The sequence below is a fragment of the Stegodyphus dumicola genome, chromosome 1 (genome assembly GCF_044657685.1).
Source record: "Stegodyphus dumicola isolate Sdum_Otavi_A_Nest chromosome 1, ASM4465768v1".
Lineage (NCBI taxonomy): Eukaryota > Metazoa > Arthropoda > Arachnida > Araneae > Eresidae > Stegodyphus > Stegodyphus dumicola.
Window position 1 is genome coordinate 65,914,284 of NC_140768.1, and position 20,976 is coordinate 65,935,259.

General features: G+C 30.3%; 2 protein-coding genes across 3 annotated transcripts in view; one reads left to right on the forward strand and one right to left on the reverse strand.

The window, feature by feature from the left end:
• LOC118189235 (excitatory amino acid transporter-like) overlaps positions 1 to 20,976 on the reverse strand; it is a 172,925-nt gene that overhangs the window by 120,066 nt on the left and 31,883 nt on the right. The window lies entirely within an intron of this gene.
• Positions 7,171 to 20,976, forward strand: part of LOC118189236 (uncharacterized) — a 119,702-nt gene continuing 105,896 nt past the window's right edge. The window contains exons 1-2 of the mRNA XM_085815886.1: positions 7,171 to 7,689; positions 14,164 to 14,280. The gene's annotated coding sequence lies outside the window, so the exon portion shown is untranslated. The remainder of the gene's footprint in view (positions 7,690 to 14,163; positions 14,281 to 20,976) is intronic.

The window sequence follows — 20,976 nt, forward strand, 5'->3', positions numbered from 1 at the left end:
TGGATATCACAGATAGCACTATGAGTCAAGTATAGTCAAACTATGACCTCTTGTAGGGAATGTGGCCTTGCCCTTTACTGCGGCTGAAATAACAGTTTCATTTCTGGAATATTATTTTAGCTTGATATACAAATCGTGCTACGATATATTTTAACACTCAACTGATAAAAACTATCTTAAGAAGTAACGTTTTACGTACAATAGTTTTACATACATGGTTAGTGTGCGTTTTCATATATAAAAACTATGTATAATAGTATAATGCCAACCTGTAGGTCCTTTCTGCGACTTATTAACGTGCTATACATTGTTTTGAAAATATAAAAGATATGCGGACATCAGAGAAGAAAAGTGCATTAACAAAATTCTGCTTTGATAATGTACCTCAAAACTGATAGAATAGTATTACGTGAAAAGAAATTTCTAAGTGTAATTTTATTTGCAAGAAGAAATGTATATCATTTGTAATTTATATATGTGTATATTATTTGTAATTTTCATCAGATCCATATGTCATATTTGCGTACATATTATTTGTAATTTCCGTCAGAGGAGACAAAAGAATCTAATTTGGATTTAATGAAATAATTGAATGATTTATAAGAAAAGCTCAACTATTACATATTCAAAAATCCAGCTGAGTTAATAGCTAGTTTTAAATTATTATCGTGTAGAGCCCTGAAGTTTCTTTGCAAAGTTCTCTCTTCCATCTCACTTGTTTCAGAAGAGAAGTAAAGTTCTAGCTTTTCAAATCACTGCCTTAATCTTCCCTCGAATTAAAAACATTTTTGTTATTGTAAATATCGTGAAGACTTCTTTCTTTTTAATTTACTGTTATTAAAATTATTTCATTAATAAACTTTGATAATTAGAATCAGTTGATAACTAGATAATGTTACAAGTCAAGAAACAAATGCATAGTTTTCGATCTGTAAAAATTGTATTCAGTACATTATAAAAATGCTCAAAATTTTCTTATACTGGAAACGTAATTTCCTGAATGCAATAAGATATCAACAAGAATTATTTATTTATATTTATTTTATATAACCATATTAATTAAAAAGTATGATTTTATTCTGAAATTAAGTAAAATATTTTTTACTGTTTGAAAGCAAAAAAATATTTCACGTTCAAAAAATATTTTACTGCTTTAACAAATGCTTGCAATGTAGGTAAACAAAAATATATACAAATATAGTTTGAGAAAGAAATTACTATTATTATAGAAATTTCATAATACGAAACAGAAATGCACGAGAAAAGAAAAAACTAATTTAAAATGTTTTTCATTAAAGCATTATCTAGCATAAAGTTGAAGAAGTTACTGTGCATTTAATAAAACACAACATGGCTTCTTTAGTTGCATGACTAAAATTAAGTTCTCGAGAATCAGCTCTCACTGATCTCTCCAATCTTTCCGACACATTCACATCCGCGGTTAATTTTCATTTGTACACTGCGGGAAAAAAAAAAAAAAAAAAAAAAAAAAAAAAAGACAGTTCTATATCTTCCGTTCTATTGGATCGATTGAAGAAACTCAACTTCTTGCGTTTTTTATGTTTCGAAAGCTCGACTTAGGATATGTGTTAGATTTATATATAGCATTGCTCTAATATAGGCATTCCGACACAAAAACGGACTTTATGTGAAATGACATGCCAATCTTTTCCATATTTTTATTCTAGGACTCAAATTATGCCAAATTGCCAAGTTTTGTAAAAATCGCAAGAGTAGTTTTTAAAAAATTGCCTCTCAAAGTTTTAGCTCCTCAATGTTAATTGAGTTTGATATATATTTATTAATGTCTCTTTTTTTTATTAAACCTATTTGATTCTTCCTTTCCTATTTCGAAATTTAGGTTCATTCCAAATAAAATTCGCCTATTTTTTCTGATTTATTTTTAAAATTTGTATTTTTAAATAATTTTTCTAAATTTTTCGAAAAACATTTTGAATTGTAATCTATAAAATTTTTACCATAATCGTAAAGTAGATGTATTTCTAAGCATACCTGCAAAAATGTATAGTTATTTATTCAAAGTTACCGAAGATATACGTGAATTTATATACTGGCCCATTTTAAAATTTGGCATATTTGTTGAAAGCGACAATAACATCAAATACGGTTTAGGCACTTTTTAAAATTATTTGAAACTAGAAATGATGTGACTTTTTCCCCACTCATGCACAATGGAAGGGAAAGGAAAATAGGTTGCCATATATTAAGAAGTTCGCCAAGTGAACATTTTTGGTGCAAATTAAAAAAAAAAAGGCGTTAAGTTAAATGTTTAAATTTCTCCGTAAATTTCGCGCCAAGTTTTACAAAGTTTAAAATTCAGTATAATTTGAGTGGTAGAATCGAAATATGAAGGAAAAATGATATGTTATTTCAGAAAAAATCCCATTTTGGGTCAAAATATCTATGTTAGAACAATGTTACATATAAATCTAATATATATCCTAAGTCGCGCTTTCGAGACATGAAAAACGCAATATGAATTTTGTCAATCAACCCAGTAGAACGGGAGATATGGAACTGTACCCCTACCTTTTTTTTTTTTTTTTTTAAAGCAGTGTACATTTTTGAAGGTATCGTATTTATTGCTTCTTTAAATTTCTGCGTCCAAGCTTAAACTGCAACTTGGAGGGGGTCTTTCTGCACTTCCCGAGATACATTCTCTAGACCAGCTATTTTCAAACTTTCTGGAGTGGAGAAAGAAATTACAGAATCAACTCGTCTAACGGTATATACGGTATATCCTCTAAGCCCTTTTATGTCGTACTGTCTAAGAATTTTTAAGAATTTTTATACAGAATACATTCAGTAAAAGAACATCTTCTCTTGAGATGTCCGAAAATAAAGTGCAAACTTATCTTTTTCTTGAGTCTAGATGTTATTTTCTTCCAAGAAGTTCTTTTTAAGAGGGATGGTCAATCACTTCAATTTCGGCCAATAAACCAATCTGCACATTCAATCTTCATTATTTTAAATTGTAGGCAATACCACTTTTTGATTCATTAAAAATGCTACTACCTATACATGCAGAGTTCCATCAAATATGAAAATGCTTTCCCTTGAAATCTTACTTCAACGTGCAGCAGGAAGCAAATATGGTGGCTTCCTATATTTTTTACACATTAGTATATAGAATCTACTTTTAAGACGTCGCAATTTTACACAGTTTGTTACTTTTATTATTACCTTTATTAATGAACGCATGCTAGCTACGCAACTTACCCTCACAAAATTTATAAAGCTCAGAGAAAATTAGAGGAAGAATCGCTTATGATAGTATTATCACTATGAACAGTCATTGCAAAGTGACTCTAAATCTACTAGTTACCTGTAACCTTATATGGGAATAAGCTTCGAAAAGCTTCGGTTTGATTCCAGAAATTCTCGAAGGATAAAAAAATTAGCGAGATGTATTCAAATGTGCAGCTCTAAGGAACAGCCAAGCATCGTCTGCTAGAGAAGACACTGAATTCAGCTTGCCGAATTTTTGCGTTCAAATTGTATTTTCTAATTTTTTTATTTTTATTCTAATTTTTGTTTCTTAATCTTTGATTTCATTCAGTTTTTTTACTTATTTTATTTTCTTAGAGTGGCCGACGAGGCCCTAGTACACCATAGAGCACAGATTAGGAACTGCTGCTCTAGGCATTTGAAATGGTTTGTTTTAAATCTAATCCCAATATATATCACGCATTTTCCTAGATAAACACCATTTAATATACAGCATATCACTAGTAACACCTTTACAACATCCTAACGGAAAGACTTGCTTTAAATATTTTTGATTTATTTACAGAAACTCGAGTTTTAATAGGTCGCAATATTATTACATTTTTTTCTTCCTCTGTTTTCTATTTATATGATTTTCCTAAAACTACCTGTGTTATGATGCATATTTTTACTTATACTATTTAAAACAATAAGGTAATATTTTGTTTTTTCCCTCGCAATCTTTGAAAGCAGGACTAGTCTTTGAAATCGGGATCAGGCTTTGAAAACAGAAGAGAATACAAATTTGGTAAGCAAATTTGTTTAAAATTCATTTCCTGGAAGGAGATTTCACAGTTTGTCGTTTCAACCTGATGTAATGTACTGAGAGTATTTATCTTCTTCGTAAAACACATATTTGCTTCTTTATCCTCGAAAAATAAAGAGAAAAAAAAATGTTAACATGGAAATAATTGGAGATGCTGGTTTTTCTCCATCAGTTAGGTTAAGGTGAGATCACTTAGCGACTTTATCGCATTACCTTAAAACAACAAGAAGCTATGACAATTTTATAAAACGAAGATAAATAACAAACATGTTTTCACACTCGCTTTGAGGGATTTTCGTTAAATATCTAGATAATTGCGCTTCCGTATATATTCATTTTAAAATGATTAAATGTAAAAAACATATTGAGGAATTTTCGTTAAATCTAGATAATTGCGCTTCCGTATATATTCATTTTAAAATGATTAAATGTAAAAAACATATTGAGGGATTTTCGTTAAATCTAGATAATTGCGCTTCCGTATATATTCATTTTAAAATGATTAAATGTAAAAAAAAAAAAAAAAAAAAAAAAAAAAAAAAAAAAAAAAAAGATTTCTACACCACATGACTTAATTTTACGGAATATTAAATTATACGCATTTTTCTTACAATTCGTTTAAACTTATTGGATTGAATTAAACCTACTTCGCCTACAGCGCATAAACCACAATAGAATAAATGCATTCTTTAGAATTCACTTTAGCTTTTGTTTACCATAGCGACACTCTGGCGCTAGGTTCACTTAACAGTATTATATTTGGTTCATATTATAACTCAGAATGCACAAAATTTATATCATTTAAAGAATTATCTAATCGTTGCCACATGTTCTATTCAAATACTATAATAAAGCTAAAACGATGTATAAAAGAAATTAAGCAAACAACACAAAAAAGAAACAGTTTCTCACAGACGATTGAGTATTTCTCATTCAATTAATTCAGTTCTCACTTCCCGAGAAGGTACATAAAAATTCAAAATATCTGTATTAAAAATTCCGAAGTAAATCTTAAACATTTATTTCCTCGAAAACATTCCAGAAAGGACTAAGCATGATTTAATTCGCAATAATAAATGAAGACGTTATCTTTGTTGTTGCGAAATTACGTTTCTCTAGATTGGCAACAAACCCACTACTCTGCTGTTTCAAATGTAAACACTCAATGGCCGCCATAAAAAAAGGCTTAGCGGCACTTGAACAACTTTAAAATTGCTGATAATTCTAAAAATATTGCATGCAGATTTACTAAAGGCATACAAACCTTAACCGGAAATAAGAACAACATAATTCAATCATTTCCAAAGCAAAAAAATGTACAATTTACAAACATATAAAGAAACCGAGATCACTGAGCCGGGTAACAGAGTGAATATATATATACGTTTGGCACGGCCGATTGCAACCAAAATGCGAGATGCAAATCTACGTGTTATAGTAGTCCTATATACAAAATTTCAACGTTTTGAGGCTACTCGTTTTTGAGTTATGCAAGATACGTTCGTACGTACGTACATACGTTTGTACAGACGCCACGAAAAATTCTCTTCAGAATTCATTTTAAAGCAGTTTTATAATTTTTTTGGATGAAAAGAGTCTTTTATTCTGTCCTTACGTACAGATATCACGCAGATAATTCGTTAAATTGCATTCGAAAGCGGTTGAAATATGCTGCCTGAAACTTTTTGCGATTACAATACTTCCTTTTTACTTCTTACAAGGAAGTAAAAATGGGCGTAAATATATATTCCAGTCTATGAGACAAAAATAAATGCAATTAGGTTCACTAACTTCTATCCTTCTGTCATAACCTGCTTCCTGGGCGTGTAGGTTCTGGATATATATTTACAAGTAATTTCTACCGTAGATGTATCGTAATGTGGACATTGCATAAAGCCAAACATTTAACGGCACAAAGACTTTATTAACACACGAACAAAATAATAAGAACAAACGATTAACACAAAAAGTATAACTGCGTATTTTCCTCCACGCTGGCATACAGCATGTTATCTTCGTTACTTCGCTACTAACTACTAATTAACTACTCTTCTCTAGTAAGTCACATGAGAGAGAGGCGTTGCAAGTCCTTCTGCTAAACTGCGCATGCGTGGTCATCACGTCATGACACCTTCATTCTACAGGTTGTGTTAAAATAACATTAAATATATTTTCTCACTGCTTATTAATTAATTAACTTCCTCGGGAAAGAATCGTATTGATTACTTATTTTTATAGTAATTATTCTTAATTAAATCATCAACTCTCCTTTCTAGTATTTTTATATGATTTATTTAACAATCACATATAATTTCTGTTTAATTAGGTGTCAGTCTTGAGACTCTGCGACATAGAAGCAGTTGTTAACGAAGATGCATTTTTAATTTGATACATTACTCAGTAAAAATAGAAATCAGGATTAGAATTGTTAACTGGTTATATTAGTGCTCCTGAGCTTTATTATTTTTATGTACAATAAAAAAGGATATTTAAAATAAGTCAAAATCCAATAGCTTTTATTTTTCCAGAATATTTTCCTTTTTAGTTTATTAAAAATAAAATATAATGTTGTATATTTTACTTATTTCAGCAGTCCAGAGGTAAGCGTAAATATTTTACTGATTCCTAAATAAAAAACAGTTCTTTGTTACTGCAAGTAATGCATAGTTAAATGACAGCTAAGAATTAAATATGAGTGAGAATATTTTTTGAAGTTTCGTGTTATGGAACATAAAGTTTTAAAAATTACACGGTGAACTATATGAAACTTAGATCCCTTGATTGAACTTATATTGTAATTATTAATAAAAAACACTGAGCAGTTTTATTTTATAGTAGAAAATTTTATTCTTTAAAACAGGATTTTAATCTATTATAAATGCGTTGGTAAAACAATTTATTTATTTATTCTACAAATTAATTAATTAATTAATTAATTATATTTACTGTCTAATTTAAATTAAGATTTTTTAAAAAACTTTCTTGTTGTTTCTGGATTTATTTTTTCGTAGGCTATCCCAAGGGCTGAAAGATAAAAAAAACTAACTTTTAAAAGCTTGATGGGTGATCGAATTTCAAGTGTACTAATTTGATCATTTTCAGTGCTTTGCTTTATAAGTTAAAAACTTATATAATAAGTCAAAGAATTGTTCATTTCGGTACTTACGTATTATCACACCATCTTAGAGAAATCGCCTAATTTGCAGTATATGCCAGACTCTGGCAACCATGTGCATAACTGTTCTTCGGGCAACCACGTTCATAACCTTTTTTCAAGCAACCATACTCGTAAAAATCCTTCAGTCAAGCAACCTCTCAATTTTCATATGCGTTCGTTCTGTTGTATTCCAATGGCTTTTATAAACAAATTGTGATATTTTATAGCTTAATTTTAAATATGCACTGTGGAATTTGCCAGCTACAGATGAAACGGCGATAGAATTTCTTCAGGAACAAAGATTTTTGTCCTAAAATCTCTAAACGGAACAACGAGGAAATGCGATAAGTAGATAGCTGGTGCAGCTGAGGTTTGAAGGATGTTTTAAGTCTCTGGAATTCTCTGATGCGTTTTTATCACTGTGCACGCAAGGAGAAGAATAACAGAGAAGAAAATCTAGAAAGATTTAGGGACTAGCGTAAGTGTTTTATTTTTTAACATATTGCAAAACCCTTAATTAAACTTTAAAATTTTTATTTTGAATTGCTAAAGTACGTTGACTTTTCATATATTGATATTACCGACTTACAATAATTATCGATAGTTCGGGGATCGTTTTGAAAAAAAAAAAAAGTCACGAAATCAACCAACTTGCGCAACTTTAACTTTTTATCTATAAAAAAATCGTCAAATAGGGCTAAGGTAGTTGTATTTAAGACGTAAGTACCTTCCTTTCTTTATTTAAAAGTGTGAGAAATTAATTGAAAAGTTTCAAATAATGGCATATATAAAGTATATATAGAAGCCTAAAAATTTATTATGGCTTTTATAGGATATGAATTTTGGGTTTACTCCATATGAAAGTTGTAAAAGGATTGATGATCGAAACTTAAGCGATGGTAGGGCACGCTACAATAAAAATATTTTGTGTAGAAATGTCTGGCGCAGCCCGTTGAGGCACAAACACAAGAAGTAAGACTTAAAAGGAAACAAAATATTTTCTTGCAGTCTAACAAACAAATTCTACTTTGCAACAACGTTTACGATAATTGCGCGAAATCGCTTCAATCATCAGTCAATAATGCATGCTTAATAGCGCCAGGAGTGATTTGATTGTACTATTGCCAGCAGAAGGCGGTAGATGATTTATATGGCAGGAATACTTGGCATCTTTGAAACTGTATACGCCAGTCATTCTTTTGGGATGCAAAGCATGTATTACTCTTGGTAGATGCGTTTTTGAGCTGTTATTATAAATAAATAATTTTTTATTCTGTAAATAAATAAGTTTTATTTAATGTTTTATTTCTTGTGTTTTCCTCTCAACATCGTCACTTACGACCACACATTCTTGCACAACTGTTTGCATAGTATACTTTATCATCCTTTAAACTTGTAGCCATCAGTCCTGTTACATCCTGTTACGCCATATATGCGTATATTTCAATTTGTTATTTAATGGTTTATCTTTTTATAATAATATGTATGTATGTATTTTATTTCTTTCAATTGTGTAAGTGGCATATTTGGTTTTCCATTTAATATAATGACAGTATTAATTTATATGTTCTTTTTTCATGTTCCGCCCTATATATTCTTACCCCTAATAATTTTTTTTAAATCTTCCTACTCAGATCAGTTCTGATTTTATTTGCTAATATTTATGAGCCATATTGTCTCATTAAGACGATCAGTTATTAAGAGCTTTCACCAAAAAATAATAATAATAATAACGAATGAAATGAACACACACCAAACAATCTTTAATTATTGTTCTACAGTTAATATCAGGCTCTTACGTATGTGTCATAATGATAACACAATACAAACTGAATTATGTATATACATATGAAAAGTAAATTTTGAAAATATAAAAATTTTTAGAACATTAAAAAATATTATGATAAAGCGCTGAAGTAACTTCAGTTAAATCTTAAATTACATAAGTAAACATACTACTCCCAAAGATTAAACAAATTTAAAAAATTTATAATTATTAAAATTTGTGAAAAAATCATAATGAATTTTAACAAAATGATGACGTTGAACTGAACAGAAAGGCAACATGCTGTAAAGCTTTTTGAAAAGTAAGCTTTAGGCCAAAATTGGGTACAAATCATAGCTGAAAAGATAAAAAATTCAAAAAGTATTTCGAGCTTACACATAGTCACAGACGAGGTCAAGCCCAAATACTTTAATAAGCCACATTTAAAAAATTCCTAAAACGTTTCCGTGTTCTTCGAATGCTTCAAAAAATTCTCTTTAATTTAATAAAAGACTTTCTGGCCTACTCACAAAACATCCACCCCTATATTTGAGATTTTTTTAAATCCAGAACTTTTAGAATTGAATTCAGAACCAGATATTTAGAATCGTCTTAAAGTAAACTTTGGATTTCTAGATACTCTAATAATTATAAATGAACGCTTTTGATGTACTTTTGCGACCCATTAGTGGTTAAAGACCTCTGAATGGTAGGAGTTCGACCCAGTTTCAATGCTAGGTAAATGGGTTTGCTGCATAATTGGTTTTCATGTTTTCCCTATGTGCAACGTGATAATAAACCAGTTTGTCCAATATAAAGGGTTAGGTTAGGTTAATTGATTAAAGCAAAGCAACACAAAGGCTATCTACCTATGGAGCGGAATGCCCTTGATAGAAATCTGGCTCGTATCCAAGATATGAAAATCAACCGTGCAGCCAGCCGGTTTACTAAGATTCGATACTACGTCGAACTACCAGTGTTCAGCTATGTTGCCGCCCAGCGAAGGAAATTTCCTCTTTAGGCAGACGACCTTGTGAGTTATGACGTTCTCAGATAACTTAACTCGATTGTTTTTGCACAATGTTTCTATCCATATAAAATGAGAATTATCTCTTTAACTTAGATTGTTTATTGCCCTTTTTTTTTAGTTAAATCGAAATAAATTGTTTAGATTTATTACGCTCTTAAAGGAAAATTAAGTAAGATGAAACCTTTATTTTTTAAAGGTTAGAAAAGTGTAGAAAAAATTTTCTTTAATGAAAGGTAGAAAAAATTTTCTTTAATGAAAGGTAGAAATAATTATTAGTATCAATATGAAATAAAATTAGTGATCTGTGTCTGAAGTTTTAATACGATAATTATATTACCTATAAAATGTTAACTTTCCTCAAAAATATGCTTTAAAAAGGTGAGTCAATACCTGGAAAATGTTTCCTGTAGAATGCTGTAAGATACATCTTAAAAACAAAATTCTTCATTTTGTGTCCTGTTAATTATGAATAAAATTTTATATTAATCTTTGCGAGGATTTAAATCTTTTTGTCTTGGATTTTAATTTTTAAGAGCACAACAATGGAATAACTGCTTATCAAAGAAAGAAGTTGTTCCATTGTGAAGAACTAGAGATAAATATTAATCTTGGTACGAATTGCAAAATACTCTATAAAATTTGCATGTTTCTTACCGTCACGTTATTTTCATTAGAAAACTGATTTCTTTCAAAATATAGGTCTTAAAACGCAGTAATGATCAGAATCAAGCTTTTCATAGAATGTAACGAGATATAGTAAAACTATAACACGAAAAGAAGGTTCTCGTTCTTTTTTATCAGTTGCTCTATCTCATAAAAATGTGCACATTCAAATGAAAGAAATCGTTTTATAAACGCTCTTTTGCCAAGCTGCGTGAAGGATCTGGTTGGTCAGAGCTTCGACTTCCAAGTCAATTTTCCGAATCCAAATTGACAATTAGGGTTAGGTCAGAAGAAAATGAACAAGGGAGGAATTAAAAGGGAGAAGATAAGCCAAATTACGAATAGGGACGGATAGTATTCTACGTCTACACATGCGCCAGGGAAAAAAAAAAAAAAAAAACACAATATTAAAGAGAAAGAGCGACAACGAACATTCATTTGTCGTACGTAGTACAGGAAGTGACGTCAACAATGACGGATCTTTGGGAAATCAAACCTTTATTCGGACCTGTCACTGGAAAACAAGATCCTATTCATCGCTTACGAGCTAATCTACCTGACAGGCTTCCCTGACAGGAAATATTTGAGGATAGATAAAAGTCTTTATATAGAGCCATTACTCAATTACAGTTCTGAAAATCTCAAAATGCAAGAGAGGCTGAACATATTTTATTGCTGTTCTGAGCAAAACTGAAATGAATGCATAATAAAATAAAAATTATTAATAATATATTAATAAAATACTTCATAGATTTGCTATGGAATTTCTGAACCAGAGATTCTTGTATTCATAAAAGCTATTTTCCTCATTCTTTAAATGTTTAAAGTTCAACACTCATTAACCAGGCTTTCACATTCTTTAGACAGTATAGAGACCACGCGCTGTCGACAAGTGTAAATTGATGAAACTGGAGGCCTGAAGTTTAATACCTAGCAAAACAATTTGACTCGTCAAAAATACTGTATTTACTTGAGTATGATTTCTCGCGCGTAAATTTATCCCTTAACATTTTAGAACAATGTTTTGGAATTTTTTAACTATATAAGTAAATTTTCAACCTCTTCAAGGTTTACAAAAAACATCTACAAGGCTTATTTTTAAATTTTAAAATTAAGTGAGCCTTGTAGTGATTATTTGGATCTTAATAATTGATTTGTGCATGGATTTCGGATGCATGGGCTGTGATTTATGAAGCAATGATAGTGAAAACCTTAAAAAAAAAAACTGGGATATTTAATGCTCTTGGTAGTTCTGAAGATCATTGCACGTGGAAAGACAGACTGAATGGTGACCAAAACGATGACAATGGTGATGATGGCGGCAATTTGCAAACTATAACAGACAACACAAATAGCAATTCCAGAAACATGGATGATTTGAGTTCTAGGGAGGAGAAGTGGATAACAACAAGAATGAGCGAGATTCAAGATACGAGGAAGTAGAAAAATATATCTTATTAATATTATAATGCTAATATTACCATGTATTCTTACTGGAATGTAAGTTTCTTTTATATAAATAATATTGTGATGGTTGCGGGTAATTTAACACTTGAATATATTTTTTGTTATATTCTTACTGTAATCGTGTTCTTGGACATTAGATTATTCCAACCATTTTCCTCTCTGGATTTACACACCATAAAATTAGTACTAAAAGTTAAAAACCTACGTGAGTAACTATGAAATTATTAATACCTATTACATCATTTGTAAATCAGTGAAAGAGTTTGGTAATATTCTTTATATGCGGAAAAAGTGCAGTGAAAGGATTTTTTAAAAATTTTTAAATGTAATAAAAGGAAGGGTTGCTCATAAAATATATAGCAAAAGATATTATTATATAACAGTAGATATAAAAGCTGGTTATGAATATTAAAACTTAGTTATAAATGAAAGCGACAAAACTGTGGATCATCGTCAGTGTAGTCGCTTATATAATGAAAGCTGATTTTATGCCAAATACAGATGTCTCTGGCTTTTCAGTGGATCTGTTCTTTTGACATACTTCACAGCTAATAATAACTAGAAATCATACCTTCTACTGTAAATTTTTGCACAAAGTTGATGCATTGTTGTGTGTACAGTTATCTTTAAAAATAATTGTAGTACCGAAAAATTGCAATTCGTTTTAGCTTAAAAAAGATTGCAAATTTTTTAGCGGCTCGTAGACCCATGACACCAATTTTAGAAATAAATGAAATGTGACATACTTTCAGTCAATGATAATTTTGGTCACGTGGAAGCTTTTAAAAAACCATACAAAATTTTAATTTCTATAAAGGTTTTCATAAGAAAAGCTCCGATTAGTAGGTACTACATCACCTTACCTAAACTGTTTTGATTTCATAATGTTTAAAACTAGTTCGGGGAAAAATACGTAAAATTACTGTCAAACTAAAATAAAGATAATTTAGAGGTCCCATAAAATTCTAATTTATTAAATATAAAATTTCAGTATTTACATTCCTGTTATTGTTAATTTGAAACCAATGTTTCTAAATTAACATATTTATAATGTGATGGAACTCTTACAGAAACTCCTACTCGAAACATGGATAGATCTTTTTTTAATGGCGGCGGACACTAGCCATTTTTAGGCTTTCGCCATTATTAAGCCATTTACTAAGTCAGAAGTGATAATCATTTTATTATGGAGGCATCTAACAGGCAGTCACCGTTACGTCCTAGGACGGTACAGAAAATTTACATTCATGCCTTTCCTGGATTTGAACCCCGAGCCCTTCGGTATCGCAGTCGGCTGCCCTAACCACTACACCGTGTATTCGGCACTTGCGCATATATGTATGTAAAAATATTTACATACTGAATCCATTTAATTCCCTAAATAATATTTCAGTTAATGTTCACGTACGGTAATGAGCATATTTTTTTTGACAAATTTACTAAAGAATAATATTATTTGGTTTACTAACATATTTTTACAAAAGGTTGAGCCTAAGAAAATTAGCCTCGCTTGTTTACTCAAAGGTGCCATTTGATCAAGACTGGGGTATAGGAAAATATACTTTATTTATTTATTTCTCAAACTGGAACTATGAGCATATGACGAGCAATTTATATCATATTTCTTTTTACAATCTTTTTGAAACTCCAATGCACAGCATACGTTCTTTAGCTTTTGTAAGTATTAGCAAGGGATAATGCAATGAATTATTTAAAATCTTTGCCAATCAAAATCCTTTTGTAAGCTAAAATATACTGGGTTTGCCTTTTGCCAATATCTTCTCATGTATGCTCAATTTCTGATTAACTATTATTATTACTATCATCATCGTGTAATCAGGCAGTCAGCAGAATTCATATTTCTATCTTTTCACTACTATATGCATAACAGTCTTTATTGACTTAAGAGCAACTGAGTTGCGTTTTATTTGATATTTGCCTGCTTGTGCATACGATTACGTAATTTTTTGCAATTTTGCATGTAGATTTGAACATGCGTATTTAACTAGGTATTCCTTTCATTCTAGAATTCCGGCGTCCACTAGCGGCCGAGCGTTAAAGTAGCTGACCACTGGAAGTTCAGTCCGAGGTTTGAACCCTGTGGAACCCGTGCATGGGCGTTTTCGTGGTTTTCTCCATGTGCAGTATGTATACGAGTCACTTTCCCTCAGAGAGTCCTCCCAAAAAGCATTCCTTTTCTTACACAGATAAGCCTTCATGTGCTTTACCATAATTAAATAAACCAAACTAAGCGCCATAAACTATTCTAAAATTCCACTTCTTTGCTGATTTATATTTCCCAAGTTTTTTATTATTTGAACATTCATTTGTGCTTTCTCTTTATATTATTTGAACACATGTATAGGTATCAAACAAGCAGCCAAAAATTAAGTTTGAAATCAAGTAAAGAATAATCTAAATTTTTAAACTCACTACTTACATGCAACTCCTGTACACCAGCGTTTCTCAAAATGATGTTCCATCTGAGACATCATCAGTTTGTCAAACTTATGACGTTTTTATTTGAATTAGGGGTTTTACCCCTAACTCAAATACAAACAAAGGACAGAAATCCACTTAATATATCTGCCGATCACAAGCTCATCAGCATGCATTCAAACATAGAACGGCTACGAAAAATCGGCAGGCTCATCCTGTCATTAACGTAAATACCAACATTTATTTAATTTTTAGTAAATAAAATGAAAATTATCCAAACTCTGGTTGCGCTGAATTGTTAAACGCAAATGTAACTTTTTCTATTAGCTTAATTGAATAAACCTAGTATAAGATTAAATGAATTTTAATTAATTGTTTTTTTAAAAATATGAATATACTGACAGTTACGTATGCTAAAAAATTGCTTTCGAAGGGCACACATCTGAGATGGTCCGCAGAACGTTCTAATTCGTAAAACCAGACCCCACTTGAAAAATGTTTCAAAATTTTAAGCAGTCTTTCATTTTTTTAATCTCTCTCGGTCCATCCTCAGAGAGTATTTAGATCATAAACATATGCTATAAATAAAGTAGCTACAGTATTATTAATCTTTTGACGGCATAGTATTTAGGAATTTATTATGAAGCCATTATCATACCTGTGTGGAACGAATTAGACAAAAGAATCATTATAAGAAACCACTGCTTCATACAGAAGGTGATTGAGAAAATAGTTTTATTACGTTTATGATCTACTGGATCAATATATCTTAATTCTGCAACGTTTTTATAAGAGTTCAGATGTAGTTTTAGCAATTAGTGTAAGACTTAAAAACTGCGATGAGTAAATCACTATGAATAATATTCTGCCTTGAGAATAGAATAGATGATGAAACACATGCTTGTGAGAAGCAGAATGCGTTCAGCCCCTTACGAATGATAACATTCATAAAAAAATATAAAATACAAAATACTAAAAAAGAGGAAGAAATAAAACCATAAAACGCTATTTTTTAGCAAGCCAAAGAAATATTTTTACGAAAATTGGTTATCGTCTTTTGCGGGATAATTTGCTTTGATTTCTCAGCCATTATATATTTAAGAAAATGATTATTTTATATAGCAAGATAATTACTGTATGGTGCAGACAGCCATCTTTTATGAGTGATGGTGTCACTCAGAATGTTAATCTAATCCTGAACTCAAATATATAACTCCAACTTCTTCAGTAGCAGCATTCGTTTTGCGTATTATTAGTTTTTAATTTGTTATTGTGCAAAATATGTCTGTTCTATTGAAACTTAGTGTTTAAAAGGGTTTTTACCGCAATGTTCTAGAAGTTCTCCGTAAGCCACATCAGTGATTGAAATTTGCAACATTTGGCTGTAAGAAGGTCCTAACATATGCTTGCTTTATTAGATAAATGTGTAAAGTGAAATGATCTGGGATAGCACAGTTTGTGTTGCGTTGTTAACGGTGTCAAAAGACTTTTCTATAATTTGGCACTACATCGCATTTTAAGCAAAGAGAATTTGAACAAAGAAACTTGTGATTTAGCTTCCAATTTGGAGATGATATGAATGGATTTGGAGATGAACTGATGATTTCTGATCTGAATGGCATGCGCCAACATCTCAGTAGCCAAAAGGAGCACAAGACAGCAGATCGAAAGCCAAGATCACGCTGATTCTTTTTTCGAAAATTTGAACATTATCCATCATGGATGTCTACCAAAACGTTCCGCTTTCAATGTCTTCGTGTTATGCAAATGTTCTTATATTTTGGGCTGAAGGATTCAAAATGAAGTCAATAAAGAAGTTAAGAATCAGATGGATTTTGCTCCACAACAACCCCCTACTTACACAGTCATGTCATTTAAGGGATTCTTACATCATAAACAGATATGTGTCATGCCCAATCACCATATTAACCCATTTCAAGATAAAGAAATTTATGCAAAACGATGCAGAGCTTGTCTATAGCAGACACTTCCCAAAGCTTCCAGAAGCGCTGGAGTTATATTTCAATGTATGTTACTGAACGGACTAGGTAATGATGCCTTCAGGTTGCAAACAGAACTGTTCTACAAGTATTTTCTACTAATGTGTTAAATCAAGGACTATTTTGATAATTTCAAATTTATATCAATTAGAGGAAGGGATAGTAAAATTTGGGAAATTTAAAAACAATAAATATATGTAAATACGATTCGCGATGTGAAACACACAAAAGTATCACAGCTTCCTTTGCAGTATATCTTTCTCTAGTTTTTCATTTGAGCATATGTTAATAAATTATCTTAAGGAAGAAAATTAAAATAGAGCAAACGGTTTTGCTCTTTTATTAGCTATAAATGTATTTCATATTATTTTTAGCATAAATAAAATTTGAATATTTAGTAAAACTTTAGAGATGTGACAATAAACATGATACAGCAAGCAAGTTTTATAAAATAATTAATATAATGAGATAAATTTTACATAAATATTTTCAGTGACCTAATTTAATTTTTCGGTTTATTTCAAAAATGAGTGAGTTTAGTTAAAAATCTAGGAATAACACTGAATTTCCAATCCCAAGTGATGGAATTAAATCCTTGCATCGGTGTTTGCTTTGCTGCTCAGTATACAAGTAATAATTAATGAAATAACCGAAATTCTGATAGCATTCACAATATAAACACAATATATAAAGTCTATGAATTTGATTGTTACTCCATTGAGCAACAGTATGTTGAATTGACTCTAGATTTCATAAGCAGGTAGACAATAGATGAGATTAACATTTTAGTCATTTAATATCCCTACGAATGGCGGATGTCAGCCTTCAGTATATTACCAAGTAATATGTAAATGCTAAAAATCTTGAAAGGCAAAACTGTTGCAATATTTAAACTAAAATTATCCACGTAGATAGAAAATCTCCTGTGCTTCTGACGGATTCTCCGTAGGAAATTTATCCACAAAATTACTATTATAGTTGTGCATGTACTTTAACAAAATAGCTAGCGGATTCATATTTGTTACGTTTCATATCAAATTTTAATCAGACTCATTACGAAGTCAAAAAATGCACAGACATTACTACATCTATCAACCAATAATATTGCATGAATTCAGCTGAGTTATCATGCGCTGGTATCTTGTCTACAGAACAAACATAACTGGTTGAGTTGACACAAGAAAGCAGAGCAGCTGTTTCACGTGGTCTCTGAAACCTTTACGAGAGTATGCCACTTCAGATGTAGTCTATATAGCTATTGATAATGGGTCAGTAATGAGAATTGAAATCCAAAGAATCCAATAATCAGATTCATTGGATATCACTTCAAGGCAATTTGTTAAATTAGTTGGAAGTAATTGCAAGACATTTGCAAATTAGCCAATGAATGTGCAATAGGTTTTCAGTACAACGAGTGCAGGTGGATTACTGGAGGACCTAGAAATTAGTAAAATGTACACTGAGCCACTTCTGAATGACAAGTGAGAAAGGGGGACATCATTCAATGATGTAACCTTTGCCATTAACGGAATAGAAGGAACAGGGTTTACCTACAATGAGGCCTTCAATCAATATTTTCAAAGAACACTCCAGATGCATTACTGATTTTCATCAGAATATTTCTCTAATCACGAGGAAGCAACCATTAACTTGCATACTTTGCTCATAGAATGGATACAAACGGTCTCCTACAAGCATAATAGTATCTTTGAGTTCAAAACAAGGGTTAGAATTATCATATTCCGTTAAGACATAGTGCGGAAGATTTTTAATTTGAAAAATAGATATTGAAAGAGACTTACATAACTTGAAGTTTTTTTGATAGCAGTGAAGATGTGATTTGATGCACTATTGGTTTATACTGGATAATCAATATCTTCCACAGACACAATGAACCTTGTTCGTGCATTACAGCTCATTGTCCTCATTTTCTATTTATGATGGCTAACTGATTGAATTACTTTATATTCTTCCTGATCGTAGGCTATATTACTGAAGTAAAATCGCTCTTTTATCACTATTTACCCAACGAAACTATTATAAATGTGGTATCGTCAGAAATGTATTTCCATTGGTCATTGACTATTATTAATCATATTGCGTATTAATACGATACATTTTAATAATTAAGAATTAAAATGACTCAGAAGAGATTGAGGTTGGTAATTCCATTTCTAGAATTTCAAATTCTTCCTCTTCTGCAAATTAATACTTTTACAAAATGTTTTATAGAAATATTGATATCGGTCTTCCTCTTAGAACACAATATATTTAATTAACAATAAATAAACATGTTTCAACAAATTAAAAATTTCGGGCTTTGAGAAAAAGGAACATAAATTTCATAACAAGAAATATTTGATTATTTGTTCTTAAGCAAATTTCAAATTTAGTGTTGAATGCTTCATTTATTCAGTAGAATTTAATAAATAATTAAAAAAAGTACAACCGTTGTAAACATTTTCTTAATTATGATTATAAGGCAGATCTGTGCACACTTTTTGGATAAAATTTACATTTGGAAACCTGCAATAAACTTACAAATTTACAACAGCTAAATCTGTAAATTATAAAACCTATAAATTGAAAATATTGTTTTCTTATTTAAGGAAAAGAATCAGAAACTTTGAGTAACCCTAATAAAACTAATGAATGAAACTTTAAAAATTATGAAAATAATATTTAGCAGATATTTTTATCATCATTTTATTCATATCATTTCTTTTGTTAAAAAATAACGTTAAACTGATAGATCATGTCAGAAAATTCAATGTTCTGAACAACGCTACTTTTCATTAAGAATTTGAGACAAAATCGTTCGCATTCAAGTATTCTATTGAAACTTCCTCAAATGTTTGCTAATTTTATAATCATTTTATTCATTTATTTTAGAACCATTATATGAATTTAAATCTACGTTATTATCACATAAGTTTCATTTTATTTAAACATTTGCTCTAATACAGAATAAAACCACTTGATACTTCTATTTACGAAGTACAATATGGAGTTTGTTCTAAGACATACTTGATTCCTAGTATCCCGTAAGAAGAGTAGAAGTCAAGCATCTCCATTTTATCTTTGAAAAAAAGTCAGAATTTTGAATATTAAATAAACAAAGTTGCTATAAAATTTATCTTACTAAATCTGTATAATACATTATTTAATTTCTGAATTTGAAAATAATAGATTATGAAAAAAAAGCTCAACTTCAATGCCAAACTCGCAACACTGAAAAAAATAGCGCTGTCATGTTTCCATTTCCCTTTTGTTTTTCATTAAATAGCTAAAAATGATTATGTGTTGGGAGTTTCTGCAAATATATATGCAAGATAAAAAAATATATAAATCAAAATAATAACTTAAATTAACGGATAGCCCCTTAATTCCTCATTTTAATTTGGGTATTTTCCATTTCTATTCTAAATGTAATAATAACAATTTCTGGATTTCGTCATTTCTAAATTAATTCATATCATAGGACTTACACAATGCTTATGACGTAGCTAATTCGGAACTTAACTCAAAATTTCGAAAATAGGAACATTTCTTTTGATGAGCTTTCAATACTGGATAACTACGCACATTGGCTCTGCTAAGAAGCTGCTTCTCTTCTTCCCACAAAGCTATCAAAAATGTAAAACGTGTAAAAAAACACTATTAGTCTATTAAAGTGAAATGGGGTTATAACTGTCAACTGTAATAAAATTGAATATTTAATCTTTCTCGGCTGCTACGTTTCCCGTTCATTATGAATCAACATCTTGAACATCTACGTAATAATGTTTTCTATTTAATCTTACGTCAATATTTCTACATTATCACATATATATACAGCATTAATTGTGCTATCAAACCTCCAAACTGTACTAATTCATCTTCATATATTTTTGACTAGGAATGACGAGTAAGTTAAAGTCAAGTCTTCCTTAATAATTTAAAAAGAGAAAAAAATAACTGTAATTTAGTTCCTATTCTTTTTGAAGAAATCAGTGGCACATGATACAATAATCGTTTCGTAATAATCAAACATATTAAATGTTGAAAGAAGTTGTTGCTCTTAGAATATTACCAGGAACGTTTAAATTCCATTTACAGCAATAGTAATTTAATTATTTCAAAGCAACATAATTTTCACTTGATGTGAAGTTTAAATTTCTTTCAGCATTCATTGATTTCTATTTTAAGTGAATTTATGTACCCAGTATTAATTTTCCTTTATTTTTTCAATCCTCATATATTATATTTCTGTAATAAAAATTAGTTCTTATTATCAGTGCAATAAAATCTGGTAATAATTCCTCTGATAAAAGGCTCTTTATTGACTTCTGATGAATATTAATGATATTGTGTAAACATTGCTTATTATTTAAAAATTAACTTTCAAAAGTTATATACTTT